This window comes from Somniosus microcephalus, chromosome 10 (genome assembly GCF_052327205.1).
Source record: "Somniosus microcephalus isolate GS21.2 chromosome 10, FLI_Smic_1.0, whole genome shotgun sequence".
Classification (NCBI taxonomy): Eukaryota; Metazoa; Chordata; class Chondrichthyes; order Squaliformes; family Somniosidae; genus Somniosus; species Somniosus microcephalus.
Window position 1 is genome coordinate 212,406,333 of NC_140996.1, and position 21,080 is coordinate 212,427,412.

A 21,080-nucleotide genomic window follows, 5' to 3' on the forward strand; every position below is an offset into this window, starting at 1 on the left:
AATACAACTCAGCACACTACTGAGTGCCCCATAGAAACATAGAAACTAGGAGCAGGAGTAGGCCATTCGGCCCTTCGAGCCTGCTCTGCCATTCAACGAGATCATGGCTGATCATCCAAACCCTAGCACCCGGTCCCTACACCGACAGCCATCCCACCCAAGCCCTATCCCCGTAACCCCACATATTTAATCCCCCCTAACACTAAGGGCCAATTTTTTATCATGGCCAATCAACCTAACCCGCACATCTTTGGACTGTGGGAGGAAACCGGAGCAAACCCACGCAAACACGGGGAGAATGTGCAAACTCCACACAGACAGTCGCCCGAGGCCGGATTTGAACCCGGGTCCCTGGCGCTGTGAGGCAACAGTGCTAACCACTATGCCACCGTGCTGCCCTATACCTTGGGGTTCGAGACTCCCTCCAAGTGGGCATCTCTCACTGGTTTGAGTTCCCCAAGGGTGCAGTATAAATCCATCCATAAAGACCTGGTTGACTGCACACAAGACCGGACGAACAGTACAATCTCAATAATGCAAAGTCATTGTAGAGGCATGGTACCAGCATTGCAAAATTACAGAAATCCTTCTGCACATAAACTGCTATTTCCCAATTTACTACAAGCGCGATCAGAATATGCGGGGTTTTCTTTAAATAAAAGTAAAATACAGAAGCCTCGGCACATCACCCTACTCAACTAGGTAAAGAATTTTTAAAAAACAGCCAGGATTCCTGCTCCTGATTGCTATTGTATAATAATAATAATAATAATTCAACTTTATTGTCATTGTACAATGTACAAGTACATGAACAACGAAATGTGATCTTGCAAGCTCCCATGAGTCCAGTACAAATAACATTAACATTAAACGTAAATAGCACCGTCCTGGGAGAAGCAAAGCCGCTGCGTCTGTGTGCGCCGCCATTCCATTTCCACCATTCCTCCTGTCCGACAATCTTCAGCCCAACGCCCGGGCCTGCTCACCAGCCGCCCCTCCCGGGGCTCCTTCCGTGACCTTCTGCACCTGGTCTTCCCGGATGGTCACCCCTCCAGGTACTAACCAGGCCTGGCTCTGCTTAGCTTCCAAGCCTTGCCAGTGACCCTGTCCCTAGTCCCAGGAACAGTGTGACTACTAATGAAAAATTCATAGAAAGATGAACAGTCTATCAACACACATCATCTAGCAGCACATGTGACCAACAGCCACTGGACAAGGTATTGGAGGGCATCCATGGAACCATGCTCCAGCATGAGTCAGTGCCTTCAGAAGGAGGAATGTGAGAAATTAAAATATGTGTTACAAACAACATCGGGGCATAAGTGCAGGACTATTGCCAAATTAAAAGTTCTATACACTAATGTACAGATCATAAGAAATAAAACAAGTGAATTAGAAGTATAGATTCAGTTAAAAGGGTATGATGTAGTGGCCATCACGGAGACCTGGCTACAAACAGGGCATGACTGGAAGATAAATATTCCAGGTTATAAGGTCTTTAGAAAGGTCAGGGAAATTGGAAAAGGAGAAGTAGCAATATTGATAAAGGACACTATTAAAACATTAGAAAAGGGGTTATCAGTAAGGGTGAGCATGCAGTAGAATTGAGAAATAGAAAAGGATGCAAGACTTGTGAGAATTGTTTACAGACCTCCAGATATAGCAGTGATAAAAGAGCAGCATACGTAAACTTATTGCAAAAACAGTAGTTATAATGGGAGACTTTAATGTTCACATAGACGAGGGAAAGTAGAATAGCTCAAGTTCCAAAGGCAGCGAATTTCTTGAATGTATTCGGGACAGTTTTCTGCAACAATATGTTCTTGAACCAACAAGAGAGCAGGCCATCTTAGATTTAGTGATGAGTAATGATCCTAAATTAATCAATAATCTAATGGTAAGGGAACACCTAGCTAACAGTGACCATAATATGAAAGAATTCAATATTTGAAGGGTGAATCACCAACCATGGTTTTAAATTTAGGTAGGGCTGACTTTGGAAGGATGAGGCAGGAATTGAGCACAATAGACTGGGCAGAACTATTAACGGATAAAACTACAGATAAAGAGTGGAAGGTGTTCAAAAAAGTAATTAGTAGAATATAAGACTTGCACATGCCCCTAAAGGGCAAGAGCTCTACTTGTGTAATTAAATAACCTTGGTCAACAAGGGAAGAGAGAGATATACAGTAGTATAAAAAGAAAAGGCTTATGCGATGAACAGTAGAGATTCCATGGACTGGGAGAGATATAAACAGCAGCAAAGAGATACAGGGTACAAAGAAAGTAGCAAAAGCTGCAAAAAGGAATACGAGAAAGAGCCTGCAAGGAATATCAAGGACAACACAAAGTTTTTACAAATATATTGAGAGGGTGGGCGAGTAATGTGGGCCCCTTAATGGCAGACACAGGTGATACTGTCATTGGAAATCAGGAAATGGCAGACTTACTGAATAGCTATTTTGCATCAGTCTTCACAGTAGAGGATGAGGATAAAATACCGGAGATACAAGGAAAACTGAAAATAACTCAAGAGGAGGAACTAACTAGATTCAATAGAAGTAAAAAAAAGTGATGGAGAAACTAATGAGATTAAAGATAAACAAATCTCCAGGACCCCAGGATATTAAAAGAAATAGGTGAGGAAATTGTTAATGTGTTAGTCATGATCTTCCAAAACAATTTCCAATGTCACTCCACTATTTAAGAAGGGTAAGCGAGATAAACTAGGAAATTATATGCCTATTAGTCTAACATCAGTTGTGGGGAAGTAGAATCTGTTATTAGGGACAGTGACTGAGCATGTGGACAAATATGAGCTGATTAGAGAGTCAGTATGGATTTGTATTGGGCAAGTCATCTCTAATGAACCTAGTTGAAATTTGAGGAGGTAACTCATGTGGGAGATAAAGGAGTGTCTGTGGATGTTATTTATATGGACTTCCAGAAGCCATTCGACAAGGTTCCACATAAGAAACTGTTAACAAATATGAAAGCGCATGGAATTGGAGGCAACTTACTAGCTTGGAAAGGGAATTGGTTGGGAGATAAGGGACAGAGTAGGGATAATGGGTATGTACTCCAAATGACAGGGTGTCCCCCCAAGGAGCTGTAGAGGCCGCAGCATTTCACTATATTTATAAATGACTCGGATGAAGGAATAGAGTGCTGCATATCTAAGTTAGGTGGCACAGTGTAGATGGGAACAGAAAGTTGCCAAGGAACATTTGACAGATTAAGTGAGTGGGCAAAACTGCAGCAGATGGAGTACAATGTGGGAAAGTGTGAGGTCACCCAAAGAAAGGTAGATCCTCGTATTTGCTAAATAACGAGAAGCTAGGAACTGTGGATGAGCAGAAAGATTTAAGGATCCAAGTACAAAAATCACTAAAAGACAAGATCAAAAAATAATTCAAAAGGCTAATGGAATGTTGGCCTTTATCTCAGGAGGGGTGGAACACAAAGGGGTGGAAGTGATGTTCCAGCTGTACAGAGCTCTGGTTAGACCCCAGCTGGAGCACTGCGTTCAGTTCTGGGCACCTCCCAACTCAGGAAGGATATACTGGCCTTGGAGTGGGTGCAGCGCAGATTCACCAGAATGATACTGGGGCTAAAAGGGTTCAATTACAAGGCCAGGTTGCATAGACTAGGCTTGAATTCTCTTGAATATAGAAGATTAAGGGGTGATCTAATTGAGGTGTTCAAGGTGATTAAAGGATTTGACAGGGTAACTATAGAGAAACTATTTCCTCTGGCGAGAGACTCCAGAACAAAAAGGGGAATAAACTAAAAATTCGAGCTAGGCCGTTCAGGCGTGATGTCAAAAAGCACTTCTTCACACAAAGGAAAGTGGAAATATGGAACTCTCTCCCCTAAAAAGCTGTCGAGGCTAGATCAATTGGAAATTTCAAAACTGAGATTGATAAGATTTTTGTAAAACAATGGTATTAAGGGTTACAGAACCAAGGCAGGTCAATGAAGTTAAGATATAGATCAGGCATGATTGAACTGAATGACGGAACAGGCTCGAGGGGGCTGAATGGCCTATTCCTGTTCCTATGCAAGAAAATGAATGGAAAATATTTCTCCCCACACCCCCACAAAGTAAAATGCAATACCAGGATATTGAATAAGCTACAACACTGTACATGCATTATCAAGACTTTTGGCCTGGCAGTCAGTAAGAGAATCTTATTTCCACAGATACCACATCAGCAGGCAACATAACCAGAAGTACAGCCTGTCCAGTTACTCTCGATTCCTGGGCTTGTCTTGTTCCTATAGCAAAGCGCTCTGCATTTTAGAATTACTTACAGTCTGTGCGATGGAACTGAAACAGTAATGGTTGTTCCCTTTCATATCGTTGCAAGCACATTTTAAACTTCCTTCAACAGACATCAGTTGGTGGTTTATTAAAATGACTTCCAGGAGTACATATGGTTTCTTATTGGTGCAGTCTTTTTTAAAAAGTCACTGCTTGTAAGTAACACAAGGACTTTTTTTGGTGCAAAAACCAAAACCCCTGGAAATCGGAAATTAAAACAGTGCTGGAAATACACAACAGGCCCATCAGCATCCAAAATAAGAAATGACACTGATAGATCTGTGTATTTCCAGCACTTTGTTTGATTTTGGATGCTGCAGTCCACGCCCCGTCATTCATCTGTGCAAGTGTTTGCTTGGGACACCATGAGGCTCCCTCCTTTTACTGAAATTCATTGTGGTTTAGTCTGGGTTTTTTTAAATTTCCAAACAACTGTATTTTTCTCCCTCCCCACCGCCATATGGATCAGGTTTAGAATGATGTACAGGAAACTCTCTATTAACCAGCACCTCAATATCCGGAAATCTCTCTTAACCGGCAAAATTCAGGAGTAGGTTCAGTTAAGTTTTACTATATATTTGCGGCCGTGCAACCGGGGCTCCTGCACCTGCGGCCGTGCAACCGGGGCTCCTGCACCTGCGGCCGTGCAACCGGGGCTCCTGCACCTGCGGCCGTGCAACCGGGGCTCCTGCACCTGCGGCCGTGCAACCGGGGCTCCTGCACCTGCGGCCGTGCAACCGGGGCTCCTGCACCTGCGGCCGTGCAACCGGGGCTCCTGCACCTGCGGCCGTGCAACCGGGGCTCCTGCACCTGCGGCCGTGCAACCGGGGCTCCTGCACCTGCGGCCGTGCAACCGGGGCTCCTGCACCTGCGGCCGTGCAACCGGGGCTCCTGCACCTGCGGCCGTGCAACCGGGGCTCTCGTACCTTGGTAAGTATACCTCTCTGTAATCTGGACTTTTTGATCAACCGGCACCACGGCAGTCCCGTCGGTGCTGGATAAAAAAAAGTTTCCTGTACTCCTGGATGGCCAATATAAGTGAAATAAGTGCAGAGTTGATTCAACATCCAAAAGGATGCAAACCAACTCGGGACTGAGGAACTGCCCAAGAGGCAGCACCGACGATTCGCAGTGGACTGAGGAACACAGTCAAAAATATTAACAGAATAGCAAAATACTGCGGATGCTGGAAATCTGAAATAACAACAGAAAATGCTGGAAATACTCAGCAGGCCAGGCAGCATCCATGGCGAGAGAAACAGAGTTAACGTAACATGTTGAATCACAGCTGCTAATATTCCAGATGAAACAGTGGCAATGCCAGCGATGCAACAACAGAGCTGTTACATTAACAAGTTGGGGGATCAGTGATTTACAGAAAACCAACTGCAAGTGGCAAACACTGCATAACTTACAAAGATAAGAACATAAGAAATAAGAGCAGGAGTAGGCCATACGGCCCCTCAAGCCTGCTCCGCCATTCAATAAGATCATGGCTGACCGACCTCAACTCCACATCCCCCAATTCCCCTAGAGTCCAAAAATCTATATCTCAGCCTTGAATATACTCAAAGACTCAGCATCCACAGCCCTCTGGGGCAGAGAATTCCAAAGATTCACAACCCTCAGTGAAGAAATTCCTCCTCATCTCAGTCTTAAATGGCCTACCCCTTATCCTCAGACTATGCCCCCTAGTTCTCGACACTCCAACCGGGGAAAACAACCGCTCAGCATCTACCCTGTCAATCCCCTTCAGAATCTTGTATGTTTCAATGAGATCACCTCTTATTCTTCCAAACTCCAGAGAGTATAGGCCCATTCTACACAATCGCTCCTCATAGGACAGCCCACTCATCCCAGGAATCAATCTAGTGAACCTTCGTTGCACCGCCTCCAAGGCAAGTATATCCTTCCTTAGATAAGGAGACCAAAACTGTGCACAGTACTCCAGGTGTGGTCTCACCAAGGCCCTGTATAATTGTAGCAAGACTTCCTTACTCATATACACCAACCCCCTTGCAATAAAGGCAAACATGCCATTTGCCTTCCTTATTGCTTGCTGTACCTGCAAGCTAGCTTTCTGTGTTTCTTGCATGAGGACACCCAAATCTCTCTGAACACCAACATTTGAAAGTTTCTCACCATTTAAAAAATATTCTGTTTTTCTATTCTTCCTACCAAAGTGAATAACCTCACATTTCCCTACATTATACTCCATCTGCCACCTTGCTGCCCACTCACTTAGTCTATCTACATCCCTTTGCAGACTCTGTGTTCTCCAGCTTACTGTCTTGCCTAGCTTTTGGGAGCAGCAGCGAGAGCGGACTGACCTGAGGGAACAGGCGAAGGAGGAGCGAGGAAATAAAGCCCGAGGCTCGAGGCCCAGACCGAGCTATTGGGAGCAGCAGCGAGAGCGGACCTCAAAAGGCAACATTCGAAAGTGATGCCAGAAATTAAAAGTGACGTCGGCACAAGGGAAGGAGCTGATTGGTAAGTAGGACCTGGGGAGTATTTCTACAGTCCAGTCGTTAAAGTAAAAGTAAGGTCTCTAGTTTAGAGTAAGTAGTGTTTAAAGTGAAGTAAGGTCCCTAGTGTATTTAATATTCTTTAATTTAAAGGAAGTAAATTAAGGGTAGGACATGGCAGGGCAGCTCGGCAGGGTGGAGTGCTCCTCCTGTGCTATGTGGGAAGTCAGAGACACTTTCGGTGTCCAGGACAAACACGTGTGCAGGAAGTGTCTCCAGCTGCAGCGACTCGAAATCCGCGTTTCGGAGCTGGAGCTGGAGTCACTGTGGAGTATCCACAAGGCTGAGATCTTCGTGGATAGCACGATTAACGAGGTGATCACACCGCAGGTAAAGAGTGCACAGGCAGACAGGGAATGGGTGACCGCCAGACTGAGTAAAAGAACTGGGAAGGTAGTGCAGGAGTCCCCTGGGCCCATCTCCCTCTCCAACAGATTTTCCATTTTGGATACTGCTGGGGGAGATGGTTTCTCAGGGGGATGCAGCAAGAGCCAAGTCCGTGGCACTACGAGTGGCTCAGCTACACAGGAGGGGAGGAAAAAGTGTGGGAGAACAATAGTGATAGGGGATTCTATCGTAAGGGGAACAGACAAATGTTTCTGCGGCCGCAGGCGTGACTCCAGGATGGGATGTTGCCTCCCTGGTGCCAGGGTCAAGGATGTCACTGAGCGGCTGCAGGACATTCTGAAGGGGGAGGGTGAACAGCCAGAGGTTGTGGTCCATATCGGTACCAACAACATAGGTAGAAAGAGGGACAAGGTCCTGCAAGCAGAATATAGGGAGCTAGGAAATAAATTAAAAAGCAGGACCTCAAAAAGGTAGTAATCTCAGGATTACTCCCAGTGCCACGTGATAGCGAGAGCAGAAATAGGAGAATAGATCAGATGAATGCGTGGCTGGAGAGATGGTGCAGGAGGGAGGGATTTAAATTCCTGAAGCATTGGGACCAATTCTGGGGAAGGCGGGACCTGTACAAGCTGGACGGGTTACACCTCGGCAGAAACGGGACCAACATCCTCGCAGGGGGGTTTGCTAGTGCTGTTGGGAAGGATTTAAACTAGTTTGTCAGGGGGCTGGGAACCTAAGTGTGGGCCCAGAACAGAGAGGAACAAAGCTGGAAGAGCAAGTTAGAAAAGTGGTCAGCAAAACTAGTAGGGAGCAGAAACAAAGGCCAACAGTAAAGAGGGTCAAAGTGCAGAAAAATATTAAACAGGCAAAGTTGAAGGCACTTTATCTAAATGCACGTAGCATTCGCAACAAGGTGGATGAATTAATGGCACTAATAGAAGTAAATGGGTATGATGTAATTGCCATTGCAGGGTAACCAAAGCTGGGAACTGAATATTCCAGGGTACTCAACAGTTAGGAAGGACAGACAAAAAGGAAAAGGCAGTGGCATAGCGCTGTTAATAAGGGATAAGATCGGTACGGTAGAGATAAAAGATCTTGGCTTGGCAGGTCGTGATGTGGAACTGGAATCAGTTTGGGTGGAGCTAAGAAACAACAAAGGGCGGAAAACATTGGTGGGAGTTGTGTACAGGCCACCAAACAGTAATGGTAATGTAGGGCACAGTATCAATCAAGAGATTAGAAATGCATGTAACAAGGGCAATACGGTAATCATGGGGGACTTTAATCTACATATTGACTGGGCAAATCAAATTACCACTAATGGTGTGGAGGACAAATTCTTGGAATGCAAGCTACAGGAAACTTTGTGATATCCGGCACCGACGGGACCGAGCTGTTGCCATCCCATCAAAACTGCCGGACAAACCAGCGCTAATGTTAAAACATACGGAGCTTTTGAGCTCCGTATCTAGCAACAAACCCTGTTGCTTAGCAACAGCTTCTAAACAGTCAGCCGTAGCTTGCAAGCGTCTCTGTAGCTAAGCAACAGCTTTAGCTAGACCTTGCAAAGCCTGACTGGTGAAAAAAAAGCAACGAAAAGAAAAAAAACTTACTGAACCGACTCCTGAATTTTGCCGGTGGATCGAGCATTCCGGACAGTTAACCTCCAGATAAACCAAAGTTTCCTGTATATGGTTTCCTGGATCAGTATGTGGAGGAACCAACCAGGGAGCAAGCTATTCTGGATCTGGTACTGTGTAATGAGAAAGGGCTAATCAATAATCTTGTGGTAAAGGGGCCTTTAGGGACAAGTGACCATAATATGATTGAATTTTACATTAAGTTTGAGAGTGATGTAGTCCAATCTGAAACTAAAGTCTTCAATCTAAGCAGAGGAAACTACAAGGATATGAGGGACAAGTTGGCCATGGTAGATTGGGAGACTACATTAAAAGGTATGAAAGTGGACATACAATGGCTAACATTCAAGGAAATAATGCATAATTTGCAACAAACATATATTCCTCTAGGGCATAAAAACCCAAAAGGAAAAGTGATCCAACCATGGCTAACAAAAGAAATTAATTAAAGCTAGTATTAAGTCAAAGGAGGAAGCTTATAAAGTTGCCAGAAAAAGCAGTCAGCCTGAGGATTGGGATCTTTTTAGAAATCAGCAAAGCGGGACCAAGAAAATGATAAAGGGAAAATGGAATATGAGCACAAACTAGTGAAAAATATAAAAACAGATAGTAAAACCTTCTATAGGTATGTGATTTGGACAGGTTGGGTGATTGGGCAGAAGCATGGCAGATGCTGTATGATATGGATAAATGCGAGGTTATCCACTTTGGTGGCAAAAACAGGAAGGCAGATTATATCTGAACGGCAATAGATTGGGAGAAGTGGAAGTGCAACGAGACCTGGGTGTCCTTGTGCACCAGTCGCTGAAGGTAAGCATGCAGGTGCAGCAGGCGGTTAAGAAGGCAAATGGTATGTTGGCCTTCGTAGCGAGAGGGTTCGAGTACAGGAATAAGGATGTCTTGCTGCAGTTGTACAGGGCCTTGGTGAGACCACACCTTGAATATTGTGTGCAGTTTTGGTCGCCTTATCTGAGGAAGGATGTTCTTGCCATGGAAGGAGTTCAGCGAAGATTCACCAGGCTGATACCTGGGATGGCAGGAATGACGTATGGGGACAGATTGGGTCGATTGGGCTTATACCTGCTGGAGTTTAGAAGAATGAGAGGGGGTCTCATTGAAACTTATAAAATTCTGACAGGACGAGACAGACTAGATGCAGGAATGATGTTCCTGATGGTCGGGGAGTTCAGAACCAGGGGTCACAGTGTAAGGATAAGGGGTAAGCCATTGAGGACTGAGATGAGGAGTCCTTCACCCAGAGAGTGGTGAACCTGTGGAATTCTCTACCACAGAAGGCAGTGGAGGCCAATTCATTAAATATATTCAAGAAGGAGTTGGATATATTTCTTAAGGCTAAATGGATCAAGGGGTATGGGGAGAAAGCAGGGACAGGGTACTGAATTTGGATGATCAGCCATGATCGCATTGAATGACGGAGCAGGCTCGAGGGGCCAAATGGCCTACTCCTATCTTCTATGTTTCTATGTAAGTAAATATTTCAGTAGGAGTGGGGTAACAAAGAATATTTCAAATTATATTTTATAATCCCTTTCTAACAGTTTGTGGCAGTATAAGTGAATGCAGGACTCAATACATTTCCTTTTACTATAAATACAGATTATAAGAACATAAGAAATAGGAGCAGGAGTAGGCCATTCGGCCCTTCGAGCCTGCTCCGCCATTCAATGCGATCATGGCTGATCTTCTACCTCAACTCCACCATCCCGCACTATCCCCAGATCCCTTAGTATCCAAAAATCTATCGATCTCTGTCTTGAATATACGCAACGACTGGGCATCCACAGCCCTCTGGGGTAGAGTATTCCAAAGATTCACCACCCTCTGAGTGAAGAAATTTCTCCTCATCTCAGTCCTAAATGGCCGACCCCTTATTCTGAGACTGTGACTCCTAGTTCTAGACTCCCCAGCCAGGGGAAACATCCTCCCAGCACCTACCCTGTCAAACCCTTTAAGAATGTTATATGTTTCAATGAGATCACCTCTCATTCTTCTAAACTCTAAGGAATATAGGCCAAGGCTACTCAATCTCTCCTCATAGGACAATCCTCAGGAAATCAATCTGGTGAACCTTTGTTGCACTCCCTCTAAGGCAAGTATATCCTTCCTCAGGTAAGGAGACCAAAACTGTACACAGTACTCCAGGTGTGGTCTCACCAAGGCCTTATATAACTGTAGTAAGACTTCTTAACTCTTATACTCCAATCCATTTGTAATAAAGCCTGACATACCATTTGCTTTCCTAAGTGCTTGCTGTACCTGCATGTTACCTTTCAGTGATTCGTGTACAAGGACACCCAGGCCCCCTCTGAATACCAACATTTCCCAATCTCTCACCATTTAAAAAGTATTCTGCTTGTCTATTTTTCCTACCAAAGTGGATAGCTTCACACTTCTCCACATTATATTCCATCTGCCATGTTCTTGCCCACTCACTTAACCTGTCTATATCCCTTTGCGTCCTCCTCGCAACCTACTTTCCCACCTAACTTTGTATCAACAGCAAACTTGGATACAGTACACTCGGTTTATCCTCAGTTACAACAATTATATAAACATTCCAGCTTTAGTTTTGTACTATTACAATTTGATAATTATATCAGTATGTTCAAGTAATACTTTTTTGAAGAGATACTGTCCAAACATACACCAAGTGCTGACAAAACTTGGGCTTCTTTCATCGATTTTTTTTTTTATTTTTTTTATAAAAGACACCTGTTTGACAAAAAAACATTTTATGGTTGCTACCATATCCCAAGTGCAGTACAATCATTAAATTTTTGCTTGAATAACCAGCTAGCTAAGATATTTTCAGCTTCATGCCACATTAGGCTTTCAATAATAATTTGTTTAGAAAAAAATGTCAATTTACAATATTTGTACACAAACTAATTTCATCATTTGCTCGTCTACTAAATTAAAATCAAAACCGCACTGGGGCCACAACTTGAGATATGCAGTTTATTGTTCTATCGAGTGCTTTTACAGAAATACGTTCATATTTTACAGGTGTGATGGGGTCTTTCACCCCAGAATCCTGACTCTAGAACAGTATATTGTACATAAAAAGGAAAATTAGATGTGCCAATGGAAATCATTTTTTCCAGATATTCACACACAGAATCACACAGAAACCCCACAGTGCAGGTAGAGGCCATTTCGGCCCATCGAGCCTGCACCGACACATATCCCCCTGATCCCCGTAACCCCTACACCAACACATATCCCACCCTATCCCCATAACCCCACGTATTTAATCCCCCCTAACACTAAGGGTCAATTTATCATAGCCAATCAACCTAACCCGCACATCTTTGGACTGTGGGAGGAAACCGGAGCACCCGGAGGAAACCCACGCAAACACGGGGAGAATGTGCAAACTCCACACAGACGGTCACCCGAGGCCGGATTCGAACCCGGGTCCCTGGCGCTGTGAGGCAACAGTGCTAACCACTATGCCACCGTGATCTCCCAAAAGACTTCAATATTCAATTATCAGTAAATTGTACTCTTGATAACAACCCTCAAACATGTACACAGCTAACTATAATATACCTTATAAGTAATATCAAAATAAATGAAAAAACTATTGGCGGGGGGGGGGGGGCGAACGTCTTATGAGAAGATATAGTTAGGAGTTTAACCACACAATAATTTAGTTCACAATATATTTACTCACAAGAAACAGTTTCACCTGCAAAGTTTAGTGTGACCTTTCACAGCAATTTGCTACTTTATGCCCCAATGCTCACAATTACAGGCTTACCCTACTTAATTAAGTACCTTTCTCAATATTTAAAGAATGTTTAAGAGCATCCTCAATATTTTTAAGAGTTCTCATTAAAACAGCAAGATCACTGCAGTTTCATCCCTAAATATATATTGAATAAATGTGGAATTTTACTATGTTTCACACAATTTAAATGTAAGGGGAGTGTTTGCTAGTGCTCTGGGGGAGGGTTTAAACTAAAATGGCAGGGGGTTGGGAACCTGAGCAGGGAGACAGAGGAAAGGGAAACAAGGATAGAAGCAAAAGACAGGAAGGAGAAAAACAAAGGTGGCAGTCAGAGAAATCAAGAGTTTAAATCAAACATGGCCACAGTAAATAATAATTCTAAAAGGTGTAAGTGTGTTAAAAAAACAAGCCTGAAGGCCTTGTGTCTTAATGTGAGGAGCATTCGTAATAAGGTGGATGAATTAGCTGCGCAAATAGAGGTAAACGGATATGATATGATTAGGATTACGGAAACATGGCTCCAGGGTGACCAAGGCTGGGAACTCAACATCCAGAGGTATTCAATATAGGCAAAGATAGGCGAAAATGAGGTGGGGTAGCATTGCTGGTTAAAGAGGGGATTAAAACAATTGAAAGGAAGGATATTAGCTCTGATGATGTGGAATCTGTATGGGTAGAACTGAGAAATACCAAGGGGCAGAAAACGTTAGTAGGAGTTGTATGCAGACCCCCAAACAGTAATGCGGAGGTTGGGGATGGCATTAACGGGAAATTAGAGACTCATGCAATAAGGGCACAGCAGTTATCATGGGTGACTTTAATCTACATATAGATTGGGCTAACCCCAAATTAGTAACAATACTGTGGAGGAGGAATTCCTGGAGTGTATACGGGATGGTTTCCTGGACCAATATGTCGAGGAACCAACTGGAGATCAGGCCATCTTAGACTGGGTATTATGTAATGAGAAAGGATTAATTAGCAATCTTGTTGTGCGAGGCCCCTTGGGTCGGAGCGATCATAATATGATAGAATTCTTCATTAAGATGGAGAATGAAGTAGTTGACTCAGAGACTAGGGTCCTGAATTTAAATAAAGGAAACTACGATGGTATGAGGCGCGGGTTGGGTAGGATTGATTGGGGAATGTTACTCAAAGGGTTGACGGTGGATAGGCAATGGCAAACATTCAAAGATCGCATGGATAAACTACAGAATTTGTTCATCCCTGTTTGGCATAAAAATAAAACAAAAAAAGGTGACTCAACCATGGCTAACAAGGGAAATTAGGGATAGCATAAGATCCAAGGAGAGGAGATATAAATTGGCCAGAAAAAGCAGTAAACCTGAGGATTGGGAGCAGTTTAGGATTCAGCAAAGGAGGACAAAGGGATTAATTAAGAGGGGGAAAATAGAGTATGAAAGTAAGCTTGCAGGGAACATAAAAACTGACTTTAAAAGCTTCTATAGATATGTGAAGAGAAAAAGATTGGTGAAGTCAAGCGTAGGTCCCTTGCAGTCAAAATCAGGGGAATTTATAATGGGGAACAAAGAAATGGCAGACCAATTAAATACATACTTTGGTTCTGTCTTCACAAAGGAGGACACAAATAACCTCCCAGGGATGTCAGGGAACATAGGGTCTAATGAGAGGGAGAAACTGAAAGAAATCAGTATTTGTAGGGAAATGGTGTTAGGGAAATTGACAGGATTGAAGGCCAATAAATCCCCAGGGCCTGATAATCTACATCCTAGGGTACTTAAGGAAGTGTCCCTAGAAACAGTAGATGCATTGCTGGTCATCTTCCAAAATTCGATAGACTCTGGAACAGTTCCCATGGATTGGAGGGTAGCTAATGTTACCCCACTATTCAAAAAAGGTGGTAGAGAGAAAACGGGGAATTACAGACCGGTAAGCCTGACATCGGTAGTGGGGAAAATGCTAGAGTCCATTATAAAAGGTGTAATAGCAGAGCACTTGGAAAACAGTGACAGGATCGGACAAAAGGTAAATCATGCTTGACTAATCTACTGGAATTTTTTGAGGATGTAACTGGTAGAATAGATAAGGGAGAACCAGTGGATGTGGTGTATTTGGACTTTCAGAAGGCTTTCGATAAGGTCCCGCATAAGAGATTAGCATGTAAAGTTAAGGCACATGGGATTGGGGGCAAGGTACTGACTTGGATAAAGAACTGGTTGGCAGACAGGAAGCAAAGAGTTGGAATAAACGGGTCTTTTTCCGAGTGGCAGGCAGTGACTAGTGGGGTACCGCAGGGATCGGTCCTGGGACCCCAGCTATTCACAGTATATATAAATGATCTAGATGAGGGAACTAGATGTAGTATCTCCAAGTTTGCAGACAACACAAAGCTGGGTGGGTGTGTGCTGTGAGGAGGATACTGAGGAACTCCAGTATGATTTGAACAGGTTGGGTGATTGGGCAGAAGCGTGGCAGATGCTGTATAATGTGGATAAATGCGAGGTTATCCACTTTGGTGGCAAAAACAGGAAGGCAGATTATTATCTGAACAACAATAGATTGGGAGAAAAGGAAGTGCAACGAGACCTGGGTGTCCTTGTGCACCAGTCGCTGAAGGTAAGCATGCAGGTGCAGCAGGCAGTTAAGAAGGCAAATGGTATGTTGGCCTTCGTAGCGAGAGAGTTCGAGTACAGGAACAAGGATGTCTTGCTGCAGTTGTACAGGGCCTTGGTGAGACCACACCTTGAATATTGTGTGCAGTTTTGGTCGCCTTATCTGAGGAAGGATGTTCTTGCCATGGAGGGAGTGCAACGAAGATTCACCAGAATTGTAGTGTACGTGCCTTTAAGAGCCCCAGGTGTACTGTAATGCCGGTAATGGCCACTCGGGCTATATAAGCCTGTATATTGTGTTGTATCCGTTAGTTCCCCTCCAGACTTTGTTTAGTAAACACCTATGAAACCAACTCCTGTCTTCAGTGTCTCTATCAACACACAGACACAACAAGACTGATACCTGGGATGGCAGGAATGACGTATGAGGAGAGATTGGGTCGATTGGGCTTATACTTGTTGGGAGTTTAGAAGAATGAGAGGGGATCTCATTTAAACTTATAAAATTCTAACAGGACTAGACAGACTGGATGCAGGAAGGATGTTCCTGATGGCCGGGGAGTCCAGAACCAGGGGCCACAGTCTAAGGATAAGGGGTAAGCCATTTAGGACAGAGATGAGGAGGAATTTCTTCACCCAGAGAGTGGTGAGCCTGTGGAATTCTCTACCACAGAAGGCAGTGGAGGCCAATTCATTAAATATATTCAAGAAGGAGTTAGATATATTTCTTAAGGCTCAAGGGATATGGGGAGAAGGCAGGGACAGGGTACTGAATTTGGATGATCAGCCATGATCTCATTGAATGGCGGAGCAGGCTCGAGGGGCCGAATGGCCTACTCCTGCTCCTATCTTCTATGTTTCTATGTAAGCAGAACTGAACAACTGCAAGCCCTCAAGGGCTGCCATTCTGAATGTGCAGGGTGAGGAAACAGCAAAAAACTTTCCAACACCTCAACAACCCAACACCTTTTGACAGGCAGCACGGTGCAAAGTGCCAAATATGAAACGTTAATGATCTCATCCATCAAGCAGCCTGGTTTAGGGCTGCACTCTACGAACCATTTAAATAAAAACATTACAATTACAATACAGTAAGGGAGGAGGTAAATTTAGTCAACAATACTCACTGACTTTTTGTTGATGTGTCCAATCATGAGCAGTGACTTGCTTGAGCGCCACTCGAATAAACCAACCATAAAGTCACTCCACTGGCATAAGTTTCAAACCCCCCCCCCCCACTCCTCCTCCCTCCCCCTCAAATATAAAAGTTTAAAAACACATCTCTCCCAGAGCAGGTAGACTGGGGAACAAGGACGAGAGGATTATGAAACAGGTGTACAGAGGGCTTAAACTAGCATATATTTCTGAAGAGTACTATCGTTTTAAAATCAATCACTCCTTTCACACTCACAGATTATAAATAAAAACAGAAAATGCTCAGTCAGGATTTGAAAGCTAACATTTCAGAGGGGACCCGTCATCAAATCTTCCATGAGTCAAACGTCTCACCACAAAGTTAACTCTTTTGGATACTGGCCAACCTGCTATACATTTCAAGTTTCTACTTCAGATCTGCTGCATTTGTCACTTTTCCTTTTATAAAAAATAAGACTGCATTCTGAAAAGCAGTGATTGTAGATATTTTGAGCTTGATAGACCATAACTTTCACAACTTTGTCCCTCTTACCAGATCTGTCTCACAGGTGTAATATATATATTTAAAAAAATATTCGACTTGTTTCACTTCGTTCTCGAGTATTAAATATTCCTAAATGCATTTACAGGAAATTACTTTCCAAACTTTTTTTAAATAACGCCTCATCAGTAATGGGTGCAAAAAAAAAGTTCACAGCAGAAAGAAGAAACAAGTGAGAGAAGAAAAGAGCAATCCTTTTAGAAAGTGTGTGATGGAGTCAGTGTCTGCAGACTCCAATCGCTGACAGACTGACTGGAGAGCCAGTTTCTGTAGGTGTGGCTGGAAAATGAGGATTCAACCAAAAGGGCCCGAACAAACTCTGCAACTAACCTCCTGGATCCAAACTCCGGCTCCAGACCGGCCGGCCGGCTAGAGCCGAGGGGAAAAAAACACGGAACCCATCCACCACCTTCCCCTTTAATATTAAAAAACTTAAAATCAAACTCCGAGATTGGGAGAAAAATTCGAAAGAGTCTCGGCCTTTTCCCAACCCTTGGAGCCTGAAATCACAACCAACAGCGATCCGGGAACAAGCCCCGGGGAGGAGGAGGAGAGAAAAAAATCATTCCTCAAACAAGTATAAGTACAATTAAATAAATAAAAAGCCCTCGGGAGACAATTCCCGAGTGTGCTGCTCACCTCTGCTGGCGGGGTGAGGGGGGCCTTTCCCACAGGAGCGGCTGCCTCCTTCTCCCGGCACCGACTCTTTCAGCAGCCCAACGGCTCCATAGCTGTGTTTATCCTTTATATATATATAATTATTATCTGTATCTCTCTCCCTGAGGAGGCAGGGCTCGGTGTGATGAGGGTTAGGGGAGTGTGTGTGTGTGTGTGTCTATATATTATATAAATAATATCGCTCCGATACCAGAGATGTTTATCGCCCTTCTCCGGTCGCCTGACCGACTGCGGCGATACCACAGCCACAGCTCGAGCGGAGCCGGAGAGCCAGAGCGCGCATGCGCACGAAACGGGCGGCGACTCCGCAGCTCGAGTGGAGCGGCGTCGAGACAGAGCGCGCATGCGCGGAGAAGGGGCAGCGACTCTGCCACTCGGGCAGACATCGTGAGAGAAGTGCGCATGCGCGGAGAAAAGGCAGCGCGCGAGAGAGAGAGCGCATGCGCGGGAAAGGGACGGCGACGCAGCAGCTCGAGTGGAGCGCCAGAGAGATGGCGCGCAGGCGCGGGACGCCGCAACCGCCACCGGAACGGAGGGAGCGCGCACGGCCTCCAGTCACAGCCGCTCACTCTCAGCAGCAACACGAATTGATTAAGATGGCGCACTTCCCCACCCCTTCCCTCCCTTCCGTCTGTGCACTCAGCTGCTCAGATTTAATCTGCGCCATTAACCTCCTTTGCATAGTTTTTAAAAACACCCACATATTTGTGAGACGGCCCATTATTTTTTTTTGTTTACACACACCTCACTATCGAGCTTAGGAACACATCAGAATCATAGGAAGTCATAGAATGGTTAAAACACAGTAGAAGGCCCGTCGAGTCTGTGCCCACTCTCAACTCGTCCCACTCCCCTGCCCTTTCCCTGTAGCCCTGTAAAATTTTTTCCTTCAGCTACATATCCTCTTCTTAGGCAGTCCCTCGGAACCGAGGATGACTTGCTTCTGTGGCGGAACCACCAGAGGATTACGGACAATTGTATATAATTCCTTTTACAGCAATGTAGTACAGCTGGGGGCTGCACCTTTAATGTATCTGTTAACTGTACTAGGGCTTCTTTCCTGTACTCCGCGTGATGACGTCATGCCGTCCGTCACGTGATCTCTCAACGGCGGGAAGAACATGATGACGTCAGAGCTCGGAACCTTCTAGCAGTTGAGCTCGGAACCTTCTAGCAGTTTCCAGAGAGGCTTTCAAGCAGACCAGACCTATTTGCATTGTACCCTACAGTTTCCTGTACAGCTTTGTTTGTTCATTAAATTTTATTGTTTTTGATTTTCTGAGTCGATCTCAATTCTTCGGCTAGGAACCCCAGTTCCTACACTTACACATTAAAAATGAGTTCGCAGGTGACTGATGAGTCCAATGCGGGACCTACAGTCTCTGTCACAGGTGGGGCAGACGGTGGTTGAAGGGGCGGGTGGGTGGGGTGCTTGGGTTAACGTGCGCTCCTTGTGCTGTTTGTGCTTGGCTTCGGCTTACTCCCGGCGAAGAGACTCGAGGTGTTCGGCTCCTTCCCGGATGTTTCTCCTCCACTTTGTGCGGTCTTGGGCCAGGGATTCCCAGGTGTCGGTGGGAATGTTACACTTTTTCAAGGAGGCTTTTGAGGGTGTCCTTGAAGCGTTTCCTCTGCCCACCTCAGGCTCTCTTGCCGTGCCGGAGCTCCGAGTAGAGCGCTTGTTTTGGGAGTCTTGTATCCGGCATGCGGACAATGTGACCCATCCATCGGAGCTGATTGAGCGTGGTCAAAGCTTCGATGCTGGGGATGTTGGCCTGAGCAAGAACACTGACGTTGGTGCGCCTATCCTGCCAATGGATTTGCCAACGGAGGCAGCGTTGGTAGTACCTCTCCAGTGCTTTCTCGTACATACCTCACCACCCTTTCAGGCAGTGCATTCCAGATCACAACAACTCGCTGTGTAAAAAATGTTTCCTCATGTCGCCTCTGGTTCTTTTGCCAATCACCTTAAATCTGTGTCCTCTGGTTACTGACTCTTCTGCCACTGGAAACAGTTTCTCCTTATTTACTCTATCAAAACCCTTCATGATCTTGAACACCTCTATGAAATCTCTTAATCTTCTCTGCTCTAAGGAGAAAAGCCCCAGCTTCTCCAGTCTCTCTACATAATTGTAGTTACCAGGCAGTGTGATACTATATTTCAATAACTCATTCCCGTCTGAAAATAATTTACTCATCACTTCAGAACACTCATGTTCAGCAGTCAGATATACTTGCACAAGTATTATATCACACCGGTAGCCTTGGGTACCAAATGGTGGATTATTGGCAAGAAATCAAGGTATTTTATAGTAATAGAACTAAGATACAACAATTAACAAATTCTATAGTGCTCTTCACGTGCAGGAAGATGTCTCAAAAGCATTAGGACAAAACAATGGATGCTGAGCAGGAGGGAGAAAAGGGAAGAATGGAGAAGGTAGAGTTGAGGAGAAAGAATTGGAGCAGCGAGGGAGGTGGCAAGGTGGAGGCAGTGCCCGACCAGCAGGACCAAAGTGGCTAAAAGAGCAGCCAGCAACGGTGGATCAAAGAAGCCCAGTGTTAGGATATATTTCATTTGACTGTTAATAAAAAAGACTTGCATTTCTATAGCGCCTTTCACGACTTCAGGGCGTCCCAAAGTGCTTTACAGCCAATGAAGTACTTTTGAAATGTAATCACTGATGTAATGTAGGAAACGCGACAACCAATTTGCACACAGCAAGCTCCCACAAACAGCAATGTGGGTAATGACCAGATAAATCTGTTTTATAGTGATGTTGATTGAGGGATAAATATTGGCGAGGTTAATATGAAGGGGGTGAGAAAATCAAATCTTTAAGAACATCTAATTTAGAAGAACCAAATCTTCTTCTTCTTAGGCAGTCCCTCGGAACCAAGGATGACTTGCTTCCACATTAAAAATGAGTTTTCGGGTGACTGATGAGTCCAATGCAGGACCTACAGTCTCTGTCACAGGTGGGGCAGACGGTGGTTGAAGGGGCAGGTGGGTAGGGTGCTTGGGTTGAAAAACAACTGCTCACCACTACTCTCTGTTTCCTGTCACTTAGCCAATTTCATATCCATGCTGCCACTGTCCCTTTTATTCCATGGGCTTCAACTTTGCTGGCAAGCCTATTATGTGGCACTTTGTCGAACGCCTTTTGGAAATCCATGTACACTACATCAACCGCATTACCTTCATCAACCCTCTCTGTTCCCTCATCAAAAAACTCAATCAAGTTGGTTAAACACGATTTGCCTTTAATAAATCCGTGCTGGCTTTCCTTAATTAATTCACACCTATCCAAGTGACTGTTAATTTTGTCCCTGATGACTATTTCTAAAAGCTTCCCCACTACCGAGGTTAAACTGACTGGTCTGTAGTTGCTGGGTTTATCTTTACACCCTTTTTTGAACAATTGTATAACATTTGCAATTCTCCAGTCCTCTGGCAACACCCCTGTATCTGTGGAGGATTGGAATATACCTCCACGATTTCTACCCTCAATTCCCTCAGC

The 21,080-nt window shown here is 44.6% G+C and overlaps 1 protein-coding gene across 2 annotated transcripts in view; it reads right to left on the reverse strand.

The window, feature by feature from the left end:
• Nucleotides 1-17,810, reverse strand: part of cyfip1 (cytoplasmic FMR1 interacting protein 1) — a 195,323-nt gene extending 177,513 nt beyond the window's left edge. For both annotated transcript variants that reach the window (XM_085999564.1, XM_085999566.1), the window contains exon 1: nt 17,524-17,810. The gene's annotated coding sequence lies outside the window, so the exon portion shown is untranslated. The remainder of the gene's footprint in view (nt 1-17,523) is intronic.
• Nucleotides 17,811-21,080: the final 3,270 nt, after the last annotated feature.